Here is a 6,485-nt window from a genome sequence, read left to right as displayed (position 1 = left end):
ATTGTGTGGCCGGACTGCGTCCGTTTGTTGAAAACACAATTATTTAATTTAGTCGCAGGTCCTTTATTCGTCAGTGTGCAACAGTGTCGACCTGTAGTCTGTACCTCATCTGCCTGAAAGAAAATAGATATGTGCGACTGAGAATTATGAATACTAATGCAGCTCTGCCAGGAACAATTAATAGCTAGTAAGCATACGACGACCTAGCCCTCTTTAAATATGAGTGTTTAATTAGGCTGAATTATTAATTGGGGCTTTATCATATCTCAGAGGGAGAGGAAGGTAAATGGGTTTTAAACTAATGACTGCTATAGCAGATATTTAACTCCCCTCACTTTGACAAGACAAAGCAGATAATAATGTTATAGCGGCTCGTGAATTATGGACTCAGTCTATATAAAGAGATGCATTAGTCTCATACTTTGAGTATGAGGTTGAACCATTGCATTTGTTTAAAAGGCCATGACCTAATGACTGCTACTGACGCCAATGGAGAGATTATGGTTCAGGAGGGTCTGCTTATGAGAGATTTTGCTCATAAGCATTTGCTCAATGGGCATCTTCACTTTTGTTATAGCTTTTAATATTATGACCCATTCACACAGATTCTAGCACTGGAGGTCACCAGGTTGGTGTAGTAATAGCATTCCTCCTTCTGGATTTGGTAACGCTAGTTGGCTGTGCAGATGGCCATAGATTTTGAAATTCTGATCAAATGGATGCATTACAGGTAAAAATGTCATTCTGTTTTGAAAATAAATCTGTATGCTTGCTGTTAATAATGAATTTTTCTGCAGAGGAAAGCATTTGTATAAAAATTATAGCAGTGCATAATGCATCATATCATAAATTAGGTGAACAATTAGCAATGCATGAAACAATTTTCAGAATACTGACAATTTCTTACCCTGTTTTTCATGCGTTCATTATTTTTTATTATGTAATGCTATATGTTGGCAGATATATCATGCAGTATGTAGATATATCATAAAATCACCCTTCTATGTTCATGCAATAATGTGAGCTTCAGTGCATTGTACATTTAAATTTTATCATATAACACACATATCCTATCGCCACAAATCGCAAGCTCTCATTGAAAACAAATTGAAGACTTCACATTACTTTAGAGATGTTAAATACTTCTACACAAATTATTTTGATAGTAAAATGTCTTTGATATTGCACTTTTTATAATTATTTATAATTAATCATAATACGTCATGGCTTCAAGGTATCACAAGTCAAATTAGTCTTGCATATCAATATCCAACATGAAAGACTTTTTCTTTCTTTTTTTGAAAAATGTATCATTAATAACATCATGCTGTTAAATCAATATTCTGTCACTGTGTTTGTCAGAGTGAAAGCAGAATATAAATGGGTATTTTTTATTTTATTTGAACAATTATGACATCTAAAGCATAAACAAATATGAAAGAAAAACCTCTCACTCATACCAAACACATTTAATCACACTGCAATCATTTATATTACAAACAAGAACTGACTCTCAAAGTGTCTTAAGGCAGAAAGATGACATCTTAAATCTCAGGCTTCATATTTGTGACCCCTCAAGTAGCTGTTATACCCTTCTGGTGACTGTATGCCCCCGTGTGCGTTCCCGTGAGTGTATGTGTGTGAAAGTGACAAGCAGAGGTGCTAATGGTCGAAGCACAGTGATCGTTTCACACCTACGCGACTTGCCAAGTGACATTTTAGCAGTCTCTCACTTCTCACAGTGGTTGAACTGCAGCTTGTTTTATATACTGTATGAACATGTATCTTTTTCTGACTTTGTGCTTTTGTGTTTGTTATGTGTCCATTTCAGGTTTGACCCTCAAATACTCTGAATTTCACGCCTCGCCTCATCACCACACCAGCTACCCTTTTATTCTAGAGACAGAGCTCTGTAAGGTGTAATATGCATGCGCGCACACACACACACACACACACACACGTCCTACTTGCTTTACGTCTCTGACAACCCATTTACATGGGAATCATAATGAGGGAAAATTGAATCTGTGCCTCTGATGACCTCATAATGGCCGAGTCGGCTGGTAAGGGACAGCTTCTCTGTGTGCGTGTGTATATATAGAGAAGAATAGCTCTTTTGTGAAGAAACTGTATTAACTATCAACGACTGAAACAACCACTGCTCCAGCAGAACAGGTTTTTCTGTGCAAATTCATTATCGTGTTTAAATTTAGACTGTCCCTTAGAATAACTGCACTCAAAAATACAATTTCATATATATATATATACACACATTTCTGAGAAGTGCATGACTGCTTTGTGGTAAAACAGGAGAAAAAACACCTGCCTATTGAGCTTTGACAAGGTCAGGTGAACCTATTAAATTGTTTTGCAGGAAAACAAGAGGTTTATTTTCAAAATTACTATGATTGTTTATATAGTACTTCACCAGGGTCTCTGGGATCACAAACATAAAAAATAATAAAAAAAATAATAATAATAATTTCAACGGAAGATGAGGGTTATTCCATCTGCATTTTCCTTTTACACCAATTGGAATGACCTTGTCAATGCAGATGGAGACTTGATTGTTATTTTTAATCCATCATCATTTGTTTATTAAATTATGTAGTTTATTAAATTTACTGCCCTACTAATTTAAAATGTGTCTAGCGTAGCATTGCTGAAACTGCAAGGGATTTCTAATTCCTAGCTTGGAACAGGGACAGGATTTGGAGAGTAAGGCCCAATCCCAATTCTATTTTATACCCCTTCCCCTCAGCCTACCCCTTCCCCTTGTCCCTTGAAACAGAGTGTCAAGGGGTAGGGGTGAAAATATTCCCCTAAGAATTGGGACACCACCAGAGTATGTGAACAGAGTGGAGCGGCAACAATTTCTCCTCCGTGCTCCGAGCATTCAATAACCACTCCGCTGCGGGTTCACCATTTCCCGCTCCCGCTCCACTCCTCGCTCACTGATATCAGAAACACCGCTCCGCCTTCGCTCCATGACAAAATTTACGGCTAAAGTATTTCAGTATGTTTTTAAATATCACAGAAATTCTGTTCATAACATATTAAAAGAAAATACAATAAAAAATAAAATACTAGGAGAGTAGTTTCAAGGCTTATTTCAATTTTTTTTCCTACCACATGCCAATATTACATGGTTGTCAGCTTAAAAGGTATCATTGCTGCTTTTTGCAGAGCAAATTTTGTTTGTGAAGAATGAATATAACAGTACGTTTTCGTCAGTTATTTTATCTACGGATCGCTGCATTTCTTACAGATTTCTGCTCATTCGAAATCGGATACAGATGAAGTAGCACTGTAAGATTACATTTGTTTGAATGCATTATTGAGAGAGCGATTGTGAATAAGTGCTGTATCTGTTTAAATCATGCTTTCACCCGAAAATATTCAGTATCTAGAAGGAACAAACAAATTGCTTGAGAACTATAACTTCCCGCTCATGTCCATTGCTGTCATCATAACCTTCACATTATTTCTGATTTGAGTGATCCATCTGTATCAAGCTAGCTGAATATGTTTAACATGTGATTTTTTTGCTAAATATGCAGTTATATTACGGGCCGTTGGTATGAATTGTACTCGTGATGGAGCAGTTGTGGAGCGCTCTTGGAGCAAGTGAAACCACGACGCTCTGACTTTTAAAAAATTTGCTCCAGGCTCCATTCAAAATCACACTGCTCCACTCCGCTCCGCTCACGTACTCTGGACACCACTACTATACACGTCATCATACATCGTCTACAATACACACACCTATACTGGTGTGCTGGTTTGCATTAGAGCCTTTAATTAGCGATCTATATAAATGCGCTGCTTACTGACACACACACACACACACACACATATCAGAGATCGCGCAGCTCACACATCCAGGAGCAAAGAAACGTGTAAACGCTGCCCCACGACTTTTATTAATAACAGTTTAAATACTGAATCGCTACATTATATTTTACAGCAACGAGATTATAAAATCTCTGTTTTTGAAGTAAACTCACTCTAAAAAAGAGAAACGCACAGATGCACATACACGCAACTTTCATCTCTCTCTCTCGAATTGGCAATATTTGAGAAAAGGGTTTTGCGATTTCTAATTATTGGGGGGACTAGCCCCCCTCAATGTCTACGGTGGTTATCGCCCTGATCAGACATGAAAATATGTTGTGGTATTATCGTGCAGTCAGTAATGATATGACGTTAGCAAACTTTATCGATTTTTTGCAAAAATGTATTTGAGTAGCATGACCGTAAATATGAACTCACGATTGAATGTAACATAAAACAAATTATTACTTTTCGTTAAAATCTTTATTAATGCCAAAAATGCTTACATTTATGTGTCTTTTTGTTCGCTCGGGCAGCCATGTTGCCACTGAAGCCGGTTTACGCTGAGATAATTCATACCCCTTCATTTGAAGTATGGTCCCGAAAAATCTTAATTTGAAGGGCTAGCTGGCCTTCCCCTTACCCCTACCCCTCCAACCAAAAGAGAATTGAGACACCCCTACCCCTTCACGTGAACGTGCGAAACGGAGGGGAAGGGCTAAGCGGTAGAAATGGGATTGGGCCTAAATGTTGAAATTAAGCAGTACTTTGAGCAAGATGACAAAGCTGCACTGCGTCTCAATTCACCTATACTATACTGTAAATGTATGTGCTCTTTTTGTAAAGAAATATAATTGTAATGTCTCTGATTACTTAATTTTAGGGAATTCATTATTATTAATTCATTCAGGGTTTGAAAGGACTCGAATCTGAAAATTCGAGGTCCACCTGATTAAAACTGAATTCCAATTTGATAGTTTACACTTTAAATCAACGGTCGTCCAGCGAGCCGTTGACCTCAGTATATTTTAACAATTTGAATACTTGTATTTCCCTGGCTACGGGCTAATACGTTCTTTGATAAGTAAGCTACGAGCGAGGTAACGTGATCTTGGCAAGGTTTGACTTTAAACTTATACGACACCAGACAATGATTCTTTATAAATGAAACACAAATTTTATTGGCTATTCTAGATTACATTAAAACTAAGCTAAAACACACACATACACACACACATTTACATACAGAATGTCATCACTCCTCTGAGTAGATGAGACAAGGCTGACAGGAAATCGCCCCCGGATATTGGAGTCATGTGCTGGGATGATTCCATGGCATATCAGTGTCTGTTATGGATAGAAATCCTACATAATTTTGAGTAAGTTTTGATTTGGGATATACTTCTACTGTCATAATTGCGTCTTTAACAGACCACACTGTGCATTGTTACATGCATAATGTCACCCTAAACTGGTTTGTCAATCATCTTGTCACAGTTAATGTCCTCATATACACAGTCCAAAATTCAGTTAATCTTTAATTTGTGCTACAGTTCTTCCTACTGTAAAAAGAAATACCACATCAATCTGACAGTCGTGGATCTTTCATGTGTGCACAACTAATTCTAGTTCTGAATACTAGGACTGATAGTATGTGAACTGGAATGCAGCAGTGGACCTGTTGGTGTTTAATGTTCTGTTATATTGGAGTTTTGTGGGTTTTCATTGTGATGAAGATTAGAGGTTTAACACAGACTCATGTAACAAATCTGCCCTGCAATTTTGCTTTAATCAAAGAGCATTTATTGTGTAAATGCCAAATGCAGTGCGCAGTCTCCTCTTCCTTGTGTTCACATGTCAAAAAATGCACATGTGCTAATACTGGATAGTTAATTGCAGATCCAGTTGAGTTTGTCATGTTTTCAGGGCTTAAAGTTCTCCGGCACTGTGCCGGATCTCTGGCGTGCTGCGTTTGGCTGTGGGGAGAAAAAGATAGTCATCCTACATTTAAAAACACATAGCAATTTTCTCTGGCCCAGCTCCGGCCCACACAACCAGCTTTTGCTTGGCCCACATACCGCAATGAATTACGGTCCTAGTGTGGACCAGGTCTGGATTGCAGACAAGGGCCACACATGGGCCATAACTAGCCCAGATCTCAGCCAAGTTAATTACCCATAACTGGCCCTGAATTGGGCCAGATCAAAATGTAACATTGGAACCAAAACACAACCTTAAGTAAACCATATCAACACCAGTCTTTAACCAGAAAGCCCAAAACTGAGCCACACCTGAGCCTGATCCACAGGTAAACTAAACCTGACAGCCAAAATATGGGCCACAAATGGACCATAAAAGGGCCATGACAGATCCATATCTCAGACACCTGTATGACCATAGCTCGCCCTATTCTGGTCCTATACGCTGGACCAGATGGGTTCCACATGTCAGCCTCAACAAAACCATAACCAAGCCACTTGATACCCCCCCCTCCCAGATGAATAGTCACAACAACGACAGTATTCTGAACAAATATTTAATGTTTAATCAGCAAACCAAGTTGAATGAATCTCACACCTAACATGCTTATTTGTTTTGCTTGGGCAGTGTGTTCACCCTGTTGGAGTATGGCAGTGTGAATTGGCTTTTAG

At 38.4% G+C, this 6,485-nt stretch overlaps 1 long non-coding RNA gene across 1 annotated transcript; it reads right to left on the bottom strand.

The window, feature by feature from the left end:
• Window positions 1-1,442: 1,442 nt before the first annotated feature.
• LOC107730669 (uncharacterized) lies at window positions 1,443-2,945 on the bottom strand. The gene is made up of 3 exons (XR_001638706.1): window positions 2,837-2,945; window positions 1,881-1,888; window positions 1,443-1,453 (listed from the first exon to the last, which is right to left on the bottom strand). It is a non-coding gene; the product is annotated as an uncharacterized LOC107730669 (long non-coding RNA).
• Between the last annotated feature and the right edge of the window lie 3,540 nt (window positions 2,946-6,485).

The sequence above is a fragment of the Sinocyclocheilus rhinocerous genome, unplaced genomic scaffold, assembly GCF_001515625.1.
Source record: "Sinocyclocheilus rhinocerous isolate Xijiao unplaced genomic scaffold, SAMN03320098_v1.1 scaffold308, whole genome shotgun sequence".
Lineage (NCBI taxonomy): Eukaryota > Metazoa > Chordata > Actinopteri > Cypriniformes > Cyprinidae > Sinocyclocheilus > Sinocyclocheilus rhinocerous.
The sequence above is the reverse complement of the archived record's forward strand: the minus strand, read 5'-3'. Positions and strand labels throughout refer to the sequence as shown.